The sequence below is a fragment of the Monomorium pharaonis genome, chromosome 3 (genome assembly GCF_013373865.1).
Source record: "Monomorium pharaonis isolate MP-MQ-018 chromosome 3, ASM1337386v2, whole genome shotgun sequence".
Classification (NCBI taxonomy): domain Eukaryota; kingdom Metazoa; phylum Arthropoda; class Insecta; order Hymenoptera; family Formicidae; genus Monomorium; species Monomorium pharaonis.
The window spans coordinates 7,764,215-7,777,164 of record NC_050469.1 but is presented as its reverse complement, the minus strand read 5'-3'; the positions used below and the strand labels follow the sequence as shown (position 1 = coordinate 7,777,164).

Sequence of the window (12,950 nt, the reverse complement as noted above, 5' to 3'; positions counted from 1 at the left end):
TTTATATCAAAGAGAGGAACGTAAAATAATTATTTGAGTAAATATATACGGGAAAGTCTGAACAAGATAAGACTTATTCTTAACAAAGGAAACTTTTTCCTTTTTCTTTTTCTGTTTTTTTTTTATCTTTCAGTCTTTTTGAAGCACATTCGTTTAAATTGTCGATTTCGCCGCCAAGAGAGTGAAGACTTTTCTCCGTCGAACGAACAATCCGACCGTATCTATCGCGGTCGACGACTGAGAAAAACCTCTTGGCACACATACGCCCCGTGTTTCCTCCTCCTCCTCCATCGCCAACCTCTTCCATCACCACCGCGGGACAATGAAGGAATTTCGCAAGCGACGTGCGCGGCAAGATTTCTGAACGTCGTTTAGCGGCTCGGCACGAAAAGTGAAACTGGACGTACTAACATTCAGTTATTCAGAGATAAAGTACACAAACGAAGTTAGTACGCGCGTTCGTAACTTTGATGACATATTACAATTAGCATTAATGATGACTGTTCGTCCTTACGCTCGTAAACCTGTGTGTGTATGTGTGTGTGTTTTGCAATTTTCTCTGCCGTTAACTCTTCATCTTTTCACACTTTGTTAGCGATAGACTAATGAATTTTTTATTAGAGGTAATAAATTTAAATTTATACCAATAATAAACATAATAATTTAATAATTAGCTTTATATATAAAATATAATATAGTCAAGTTCTAAAAATCTTATTGTCCCTTTCCTCGATCTCATTATATTCTTCGATCGCACGAATCGCATGACACTCCGGTTCAATGACACTATAGAATTCGTTTTCTCTTCATTATACGAAAAAAAAAGAGTTTCCCTTCTATACGAGAATTTGGAAAGTTGAGTAATCGATGAAACATGATAGCAGTCGAGACGTCTTCGAGAATTGGAGTCTCTCACTACTCGCTACTTAAAGAGGAATGCGAGCTTTATCGTTCAAGGACGATCTATCGCCTGCCTATCTTTCGACATTTATGCCACGACGCTGGCTTAAGGACATATCAGGTCGCCGTTGCAGCGTGACAGAAAGAGAGAGAGAGAGAGAGAGAGGGGGGGGGGAGGGAGGGATAGGCAAAAGGAGGGGAGAGAAAGAGACGAAAGATCCACGATCCATGGTCCACACTGGTTGGCATTCGAAACGTGTTACTTTCATTTCCAACGAACGCGGCCATTCAAGGGCCACGCGACTTCTTACACGGCCATACGTGGTGCGCGCGTCCTTCTCAGTCTTCTTTCGCGACGTCTCCTCACCTTGCCACGTTACCAGCGCAAGTAAAAGAAAAAAAAAGGGACAAGATCTCGACCGGAACATCGGAGTCACGTGTACGCGATTTGCGGTCCGGTTAGCCGAACGTGGAGCGTGGAATGGTAGAAGGAAGTCGCGCAAGATTTTTCCTCACTCGACCGTGAATAACTTAATAAATAAGCAAGATTAACTCTCTCTGTAAGTGAGATAATCATCTTCAATCTATCCTGACTGCGTCCTGTAAAAAAAAGCGCCTTGGTGAGCTCGGGCAATTATAAATCTCGATCGGAAGAAATTTCGAGCCGTTTTACCGTTTCGGTTTACTTTTTCTAAAGTTAAATCTAAAGCTTACGCAGTCCTCGATTTCATACGCTTAGGTCGATATTCATAGTCCGTTCTTATATTTAAGATCCTCTTGAGTTCATCTTTAGATTGATGTACGGATTTCCCAAATCCTTCATAAATTTTAATTTCCTAATTAGTAGCTTATCCGCCGTCATCTTTCGTCAGGTTCCTATCGTTCATCCGGATCGCACGAAAAGTACTTTTGCAACGCCGTCAACCCGAAAGACGATCAGCTCCAACTTGAAAATAAAGCGCGATCGTCACGAATGAAAATAGAGCGGGGGAGAGAAAATCGGACGATTTTCCGAACGGACTCCGCGACACAGCGGAGGTACCATCATCCGTGTGTCGAGATCTGTAAAGTTAAATTGGCGGTTTTCACGGATACGATTTTCTTTCATTCGTTCGGGGTTTCACGGCGGCCGACTGCGCGCGGCGGTGAACTTCGGAGTCGCAATCGCGCACGCGGACGCGAGAGCCACTCGTGCGTCTCTACGTCTCTCGGATCGGAACAACTTTCTCATTGTGATAACTGTATAACGCGGCGGCTCGTGGCTCTCGGCAAGTAATTTGCAATGAAATAACGGAGAACTGGTAGCGCAGGTGATAGTCACCGGCCGTACGCCGCGGCTTTCGAGCACACGCGCCGTGGAACGGCGTGCGTGGAACGACGGCAGCGGCGACGGGAAATCGCTCCATCGGTCGTTCTGCAGTTCTCTCGTATCCGCGAGTTATCCCGCCCGGTATCTCGACGGCTGATTACTAGATTCCGTTTTTTCCCTAACGCCGGGATATCGCGAACGCCGATAACACACGCCGCTGATTGCGAGGCACAATCGCGTATCGCGTATTTGAAGTACTGCAAACTTGGGCTCTATTCGGCGAATTTGTACGCAGCTTGAGTCACACTAGAAACAGAACGCTCCAATGTACTCCCACGATGTTTACGGATACGAGAGAGAAATGTACAACACACATTTTTCTCGATAATTTTAAACTTTTTTAATAAATACTCTATTAATGTATAAATTCAAGAAAAACAAGTGTGCATTTGAGAAATCTGTTTGATTTAAAATTCCCAAATTTAAGTTTCAAAACAAGATGATGTATTGAATTTATTTTAATATTAATGTAATGCATACAAAAAGAGACACACACTTCACATATATAAACGTTTTATTAAAAGAGACATTAGTAACTTAAACAAAAAAAAAAAAAAAAAAAAAAAATACTTTTGAAGAAATTATGTTCATCATGATTGTTTTCAAAAGCTTTTAAATTACTACATATTTTTTCCGTTACATCTTTAAATTCACAGAACTCTTGAATTTCAAATCATATTTTGTGATAACGTATGTACATTACTTGAATCTGAAAGATTAACAAGAAACCTGCGATTATATAAAATAACTCGTTCTTACTGTATCAAAAAATTTCTATGAAACGAATTCATCAATCATTTCATATTAGCTAAATTTATTGAAGCAATTAAAATTAGAATGTAAAAAGATACATATATCTTACTGTTAACTTTCATTTTCGCACTCTCTATTTTTTACTGTTTCTAAATTAAATAATTACATATAATAATGTAATTATAATTTCTACATCTTGGACAGCAATAATTATAAAATTTGATTCTATAATATTCGGTTAATAAGATAAATTTTATATCAAAGGTGATAAATAGTTTATTTTTTGTGTTATTAAATCTATTTGGACATATTTCAAAGATACGGTCATAAAACTTTAAGTTATTCTTAATATAAATGTTTATTTTAAATTTAAGGAGAAATATACGTTATGAGGCAATTGATTGCTTTATAGATAAGATAAACTCCAGTTAAACGTCATCCATTTATGTTTAGTTTCTCATTTCACTCTACTGTATCTATAAAAAGATTTACGATAGCCATTGTAAACTCAATATTTATATTTACTGTTACTATTAAGTCCAACACTTTATTGTATAATCTAATGCATATTACATTGTATTGGCAAGTATTGGCAAGAGAAGCTTTAATCCCGAAGTCACTTCTTTTTAATTAAAAAAAAAAAAGAAAAAATACATGAGAAATATTTAAATATTCTGTTCCTTTTTTCATCGTGTAATATATTTACATAACAAATTTTAAATATTTATTAAAATAAGGCAAAAACACACTGTAAATATTCAAATGTAGTTTAAATATATTAAATACTAACAAAATATACATATATTTGCAATCTAATTATTCTCTTGTAACATAGTTCATTCAAGCCTTTATACATACACGATGAGAAAGAGATTATTTTTACACACCTTTGCATTCAAATTCGAGATCATTGATATTGCAGCGATTTCCATTCTCGATATAAAAAGAATGTTTGTGTTTGAATAGTGTTAAGTAAATGGCCTAAGTATCAATGACGACAATGACGCTCGTAATTCATCAGATGACGTCATCGCTTCTGGGTCGATCATGCGATTCGATGGAAAAATAAATTAAATTATATTCCATTATGCCGAATCGATTCTCTCCCTCTCGTAGGGTGAGTGCTAACCAATCCTGCGTTTCGTGTCGCAGGTCGATACATGGGAAACGCATCGACAAGCTATGACTCACTGTGGTGTGAGCTCCAAAAAGGTGCGCTGACAAGAGAACGAGATCGAGTGGACAATCATAAAATAAAATTATCACAATGATAAAATCTAACAAAGTCGATTCTCAAATAATATCACAAAATATTTTCAATATGCGCTGTGTAATTCTTCTTTTTTATGAGTAATACATTGAAAACTAAAATGTAATTTTAAAAAAATTTAATAAAAAATCAAGAAAAATCAATTATGTAAATTACATTACATGTTATATAAAATTTTTAACTATGTTAAAATAAATAAATAGATAAATATAAGAGAGAAAGAAGTTGAGATTTTGAGCTTAATAATCCTAAGCACACTTGAAAAAAATTCACCCTCCTCAGAGTGGAAGCACTTCTTTTATTTTCCTATTTTCCTAAATTGTGACAACTCGCGTCTATAACAAAAAGAAATTGGAGAGGGAAATACAAAATCGGGAAAATTTTTTATAAAGATCAATAAGAAAAATACTGTCTAGAATCAAAGCAAATAAAAGGTTCTCATAAAAATAGTTTGAAACCTAAGAGTCATCGGGCAAACCTACCATAGGTTCGCACAAGTGTGTGTTATGAGTCACGGAATAGCGCCGGGGGTGGCTCCCACACCCTCCACCCTATTGATCCCACATTTCCGTATACTCACGCAACTCAAGAGGGACGAATGAGAAAATAAAGAACCAGCAAGAGCTAGAAAAAGCAAGTGAGAAAGAGAGACAGAAGATGGGACAAAAACAAGCGGAAAGAGAAAGCACGGAAGTAAACAAAATGCAATTAATACTATGCAATAATACGAAAAAGACCCGTAGCGCTTACTTGAGAATATTAAAGTCTAATGTTTCTCTTCAACGAAGCGTTCTAGAATTTAATTTGTCCCATTACTAAATTTTCAAAGAGAAAATTAAATAAACTTATATATTTATAATACTTGAAATATATCAAATTAATACACAAAAGTGTAATTAATAATGATAAGATTTTTTTGTAAATTTAGTTGAAAAAATCTAGTTCTTAGATTAAAATTTTATATAATGTTCTTATTCAGTATGTCTCACTGGATTTAATTTGTCACAAGATAAAATAGATCTCAAATTTTCAGCTTTTAGAGATTTTATTTAAAAAATTAATTCGCTCTTATAAAGTTATATCCTAGTTTTATTTTCAATAAAGTACCACTAGATATCGTTAAAAAAATTTAATAAATATTACGACCTAATTTTTTATGATTATATGTGGTACAAAAGAGTTGAGAGCGTAAAATCGATTTCAAATATTATAAAGCTATAAACTTGATATAACTTTATTATAAACTTTAAAGCAAAATATAAAATATTTTTGTTAGTAATAATTTTCTAGAAAAAAATATAGGCTTTTATTATTTTCAATTCCCATGCAGTATGTTATTCAATTTTATTTTTACTTTAATACAAAAAATGCATTACATTTTCCTTTTTACCGAGAAACAAAGAACATTGTTATTTTTGTCAGAACAGATACATATCTATTCAATTTCACGAAAAGCACGAAAAATACATACACCACTCGATTCACATTTTGTCTATATGCAACAACTAAAGAGAAATCGAGGAATACGTTGAAGAAAACATTCCAAAATGTGGGCACCGAGGGAAGTCGGATCGTCATTATTGCGCCTCGCTATGCATTGTAGAACTCATGGAACGCATTCACGGGCTTCACCTCGTAAACAGGCACAATGCGTCAAGTGTTCGCGATAAAACGCGCAATGCAATAGGTGCAATCGTAGATCATACACCACGAGCCCCCGGCACGTGACGCGATTACTATTGAGGACACGTGGAAATTGAAGTGAGTAATCGAAGTTTCATCGATACGTCCAGAAACAATCACTCGAACATGACTGAATGTAGGACGAGTTGATGCTTTTCAAAATTTCTTTCGCACATAAACAGGTATCTCTGGCAATCGATGGCAAATCGTGCATCACGTAGTAAAGTTAATACCGTTCGCAATTCACGATCTTTTCACGCGGATTTCTCGGTGGTTCTCGGAGAAATCCATGCGAGTTTCCCTTTTGTTATGATGAATCCTAGTCAGGGCCCTTCAGTCTGCGATGCCGGCTCTGTGATATCTCGCCTCTCACCGGAGGAGAGGACGAGATATCACAAGTTTATCCATTGCTCCGTTAACACGCTACACACGAGTTAAAAGCGGTACGATAGTCTGTCCTGACCTGTCGTAACATTCCTGGAAATTTGCGAGCATCCCTGATGCCGAATTTAATCTTTATTTTTTCAGTAGCAAACGTCTTCGCTTGATGATATACATATATGTATGTATCACTGGTGAATATATACAGTCAGTGAGTAAAACGGTGGCACTGCTTCTGTATCACAACTTCTCTTTTGATCTTTTTTTTTTATCTTAAAAATAACATTCGAATAAATTTTAGAGATAAAGTTTAGTTTTAATTAAAAGTTTATCGGCGTCAATAACTTCGTTTATGTTAATTTACCAGTATTTTTCTGGCCCTTTACTTCATAAAATCAGAAAAATACCGGTAGACACGCTCGGCTACGCGTTTACTATCTCATTCGAGTGCCTTCCTGAATTATTTCTATGTAATCACTGTCGCTCTTCGCGACGTCGCGCGTAATTGTCACGGACACGCATAAGAGCACGAGGCTCTTATCTAGAAAATATTGAAAGGTCGAAGAGGCAGTCGGCATGCGCCTGCGCTTTTCGCACATTAATGAACACGAACAGATCCTTGCTCTTGAGCTTTTAATAGACGCCGTAAATCCTGAAACATCTCCGCACACAAGTGCGGGCACGATCACAGACAGTTAATCTCACCCTTGACGTTAATTAATTTGTTGTGGCTACTTGACTACCGCGAGCGATATTGTAAGTTTAGAACTTACATAAACCTCCGATTAATCGTATCGCAGTACTTATTGCTACGATTTCCGAATGACTGATTTATGTTAAGAACTTAAACGATATACCCTATATGGATTTTGGCTCTGTATATAAATTAAATAAATTCACAGCGACATACATATACTTTTAACATATTATATAAAATAAATATAAATAGCACAAAAAAGAAAATTATTTTAAGCATATGTTATATTGATATTAATTTAATAAAGTAAAATGTAAATAAATTGTTTTGAGAAATAAAGTTATTTTTAGTAGAATTAACTATTATCAATATTTCTTTTACTATTAATAACAGATGATGATTTACTTATATTACGTGATGCGTTTGTTGAATAAATATAATAGGTATAAAATTTTAATTACGTGCAGACGCATCTTGAGATAGGATAGGATTATTCCAAGAGATCTTGATTTACGATTTTTTTTTTAATCCTATCGATACACACGAAGAATAAATCTCAGCGGGATCTCATCGATGCATTCATCTGCGCACACGAGATGTAATATCGGCGGCGCATGCATAATGAACGACATGAAGTGTCGTATATTTATAGATACTCAACGAATGCTGCTGCAGTAACAATAACAACGATAAATGATTGTAATGAGTTGTATTATCATCGTCGATTTCGCAATTGCCTCGCGTTATACTTATCTAATCTGCGATTTATCTTGAGATTTTTATCTTCCAATTTGTCCTTAATTTTTCGAGGAACAAGTAATTCTCGGAATCAATTTGAGCATCATATTAGGAAATATTTGCGGAACGTTAGTAATATATTTTTCCATAAAAAACCTTGCATTTTTGTAGTGAGCAATTGCAAAAATATTTGCAAATTATTGGATTTAAAAATATACATTATATTACCATTCCAGGCGACTAACCTAACTGACAACAATTTTAACGTTTTTATTTTCCATTCGAACATGTACAAAAAGAATAACATTTCAAATTATATAATTCTATACTTAAATATCACAAGAGCATACTAGAATTTTTTCAGATTTCTTAGAGCCTAAAAAAACTCTTTGAAAAATGCAACTTTACTAATACTAGTCTGATTAAGCAGTGAAAAACAGGGCAAGCGGAAGTTTAATACGTTAAATTATTAGATATCACAATATTATATATTATTGCTATATTCTCTTTTCTCTCTCTCTCCACTTATCCCATCAAATACCTCATGTTGAATAAATTAGTTGAAAAAACTGCCAACAGCTTCTTTATTTATAATAAACGTAAAGGTCATGACATTTTGAGGAAAAAAAAGTAACGTTACGCATTTTAATTGTCTGCGATATGTCACGAGATACGGCCGTTCGATAAATACGCACTGTAAACGCGAGCGACCACGTCTCGCTATCTCGGTGGTTTTGCTAAAAAAATATATATGTATGGTATGTATATATAAAAACGATAAACGGCACAAGGCTCGCGTAGTCGTTGACCACAGCACGTCGGAATGACGAACGTCTCGCCGATTCTACCTTAATTAATTCGTACCGCATGTCTGTGCGTGCGAGGCGAGACGCGTACGTGCGTCTCGGTTCGCGACGTGTACCTCACGCGTGCACGTGCAACGGTTTCATTGCATTCGCGAGCATTAGAAAAAATCTCGATCATTTTTGTGCTAGACTGCGATTAGTCGTTCAAACTTTGATGATAGATTCGTGATGAACCACAAATGATAAGACCTTTCTTTCCGTGATGGACTGAACCTCGAAGAAACAAAACTTTGTTCCTTTTAATAATTACAATACAATCTCAAGATAATTATTTATCAAAATTTTAATATAAAATCTGAGATTACAAGAAGGATATTAATCCATTTTTTTCTCCCGCCGTTCCCGAATGAACGATAATCCCAACGGAAAATAACAGCAAGTGATTCTTGACTTTTAATTGCGTTTCGTAAGAAGTCGCCGTCGCCGTCGCCAACAGCCGACAATATTGCTTTCAGCTTATCACGACTCAATACGATCGCGCGCGCGTGACTCATTCATATTTTTCGTCAATGCATTTTTAATCTCCAGCCAGTATGAATCACAATACGAATATTCGTCTCGTTCGCCGCTGCGCTCGGAACGAAAACCATGTGAGATTGAATAGGAGTGACCGGAGAGAGAAAGAGAGAAAGAGTGAGAAGGGGAGGGAGAGGGAACACGTCGAGGAGAAATAATCTAGGCCTTGTTATCAATGGAGGATGCAGCGGATGATAAGAAACGCGTGCGTGGGTCTCCCTGCGGCGTCGATCGCCCAGCGCTTTGTTCCAGTACCGGAATAATGGTTCAACGTTCGTAGTCTTGGAAAGCAAATTAAACTCGTCAGCTTTTATAATCACGGGATAATCCATACGGAGGATATAACGGAGGATAAAGACTTAAGACGTGTATGAAAAAAGTATCTAAGTTAACAAAAAATCTTGTAGCTATCGATATAGTGCAAAAGGCATGTTACGCGCCGGGCAGCGAAACAATGTCGTCGCATGTATTATTACTTACAGTAGATCGTGCTGTAACGCGAAGCAAGAAAATTAGCATACTTTATCCCCTTACGTAAGTCTAGGTTATGCGAACAGCGAAAATTAAAGAAGACCGCCGCGAAAAGAGCCGACGAGTCTCCCCAAAGCCTCTGGCACAACTGCAGCACGTCGAGAACAATTTATTCGTTGTCATACTTTTATTTCATTCGCATATTTCCATGGCTTTCAGTTTCTCAAAGATGTATTTTTTATGAAATATAAGCGAAGAAAACATTTATTTTATTGTATTCATTCTATCATTATATATATATTTTTTTATACTTTAAACGATTCGTTTAAAAAAAAAAGAAGTATACGTATTAAAGACTGATTAAATCATAACTCTCAAATTTACCGTTTCTTTTTTCGCCTGATTTTTAGGGCACGCGGGCACCCACGCGTGTGCGTGCGCGAACGCGTGAAGAATTAAAAAAAAAAAGATCTCTCCGATCCGCGTGCGCGGCAGCCTTAATCAACGCGGACAACGACAGCGCGTTCTTTCTCGCTCTCATTATGCACGTTTCACTCTCGCGAGTGCAAGCGCGCGCTCTCGAGAGTTCGGGTATTTATAGAGATTCGTTGCGACGCGTGGGTGGGGCAGGTTCGCTCCCTTTGCAGTTCGCGGCCACGCGGCCAGGCACGCACGCACGCACGCACGCACGTTGCGTACCCGAGAAGGCGAGACAAGCGTCTACAGGGTGTCACACGCGAACGTGGAATTCGTTAATCCTTTACGTTACGATCACGGTGTACCGTACGGCGACGTACGTAGGCAGCATGAGCCGGGAAACCTTTTCTCAGTTTTCCTCTCTCTTAGTGAATTATGCTGATATCGATATCGAGATCGTTACGCCTCATCTGTTTTTACATCGGAATTGTCTTGGCGCGATTAAACATCCGCCCGCACGACGCGTATATTTTCCTGGAAAAACGGACGATAAGTATATATTTGACTATATACTTTACAAATACACGTACTAAAGAAAGCAAATATACGTATTGCGAGACGAGAGCCTCGTCATGAGAATAAATCGCTGCGTGTCTATACTTCCGCGTGTGACACCCCGTAGTTTGTGCAAAAATACTCACATTCGCGACAAACGAGGAATCACCACGTGCACACTATAATCTTGATACTATTTCAAAGTAATTCTTTGCGCTCATCTTCGAATAATAGTATATCTAACAAAATTCCCCCGTTTTTCGATATTACAAATTAATACGTGAAATATACGTACATCTACATCAGAATGCACAAAATAAAATTACCATTAATGGAATAATTATGATATATGTATATAGAGCATGTAATTTCTTTTTGATACGTTGACCTACTATTATCCGAAAAAAAGCGATGCTATTCGTATAATTAAAATTATCATTTATACGAGTATATGTGCGTTGCGCATGAAACGTCTATTATAATATATATATTATCAAGTTTCTCCGGAGAAATCGGGAAATCTGAATCAGAAGCCGAATTTCTGATCTTCTGAATTTTACATTTCATCCGCATTCACAGAACGGCGACCATTCAACGCTAATAAAACAGAAAATGCTATTCGGAAAAAAAAAATATATCTTTACTATTTTACGAAACAGATTCGATAAAAATTCGTCTCCAATGTTTCTAGATTTTTTTAAATATTAATGAACTGTTGAAATCGTCAGAATTCATCTTGCCGTTTCTATCATCGAACTCGATTGTGACCAGAAGTGTCGTGAACCAGAGAGATCTCCCTAGTATCGTCTTCATACAATCGTGGAAACTATTCTCACACTGTTTTCATACACCTCGTAAAATTCTTCAAACAACTGAGATGCGAAGCGTGTAATCATGCAAACATCTTCAGGTAACCGTACAAGATAATGGCCACTGGTTGTCCATGAAACGTGGGAATTGCAAGCGTTTTAAATTTTCGGCCTGTAATAATCTGTGATGCGTGCAAAGGGGTTGGGAGATGCCAACAGATTTTTCACCAACAGATTATTCTCTCAATTTGATAACTTTACAAAATCTACCGACCAGTTATTTGTCCATTCAGAAAAAAGCTGGAAAATGTTCTGCATGGTTTAATTAAATTTAACCTAAATTATTTGAGCCAAATAATATTTTCGTTTTTATTTAATGTAAATATTTTTGTTTTTACTGTTTCAAAGCTAAAAAAACATTAAGCTAAATTAACATACCTTATTAAAATAAATAAATGGGATTTATTTTGCTAAAAGAACAAAGGAGAAATTAAATATGCCAAAATTACAGTAATAAAGCTAAACAGGATGTTTTCATTCGATAAGCATCGTAAAATGAAACATACACGATGATACGATGTCTCGATATTGTGATATATATTAAGATAACCTCGTAATCACAATACCGTAAAAAAAAAACAGATATCGCAGAAGCAATAAAAGATTCATAATAGCAAATTTTAAATATAATAATATCAATGTTATGTATGGCAACATATATAGATAATATTAATATAAAATATAGGATGATATAGAAAATATGAAATTATTACGATTCAAATGATCAGAAAGGCCGGATGATTTCCTCCCGATTTCGAGCGAAAGTAACGCAAAGCCGGGAAAAGCAAATAATAACGGTGTTGAGTGGAATTCGCCAAACCGGACAAACCCGTTTAGGTGGTGGTGTCACGCTAGGTCCCCGATCACCCCGGTTAACCCTTTCGCCGCGACGCGAATCCAATCGAAAAGCGCTTGGATTGTGCATAACATATTGCTACAAACGCGCGCAGACACTCCCCATTAATTAAATGACAAAATGCACGTTGTGCTTTTCAAAAATCCAAACTTGTAATTTATTTTCCTGAACTCGTAATCGTCGTAATCGATAATTAACACGCGGAATTATATTTCAAAAATTAACTAAGAAAATGTAAATTCAACAAGTCGATATATCGGTGCAATTAATTCTTGACTGAGATAACTCAATTTCTCCATCGAACGTTTATCTCTTTTATTTTCCTATCAAAACAAATCTATCCTGTTTTGTCATTATAAAAACGTGAGATATGTGTGCATAAGGGGAATCGATTAAAAAAAAAATTACACCAGAAATAAAGCACGGGCTTAATAATAAAAGCAATATCCGGTCGAGTAAATCCCCAGAGCTCGAAACAGTTTTCGCTACGCGATCATAATTACGTTATAAATAAATCGTTACTGTTCGCCACACTTCCTCATGCCTTTTCTTTACGGTAAATTTAAATCACGTGGCGCGTTTCGATAAGAGTTTCCACTTGATGCACTT

At 36.4% G+C, this 12,950-nt stretch overlaps 1 protein-coding gene across 7 annotated transcripts in view; it reads right to left on the bottom strand.

Annotated features, from left to right (window-relative positions):
- The window catches only part of LOC105831959 (formin-binding protein 1-like), a 36,971-nt gene that overhangs the window by 16,395 nt on the left and 7,626 nt on the right, over positions 1-12,950 (bottom strand). The window lies entirely within an intron of this gene.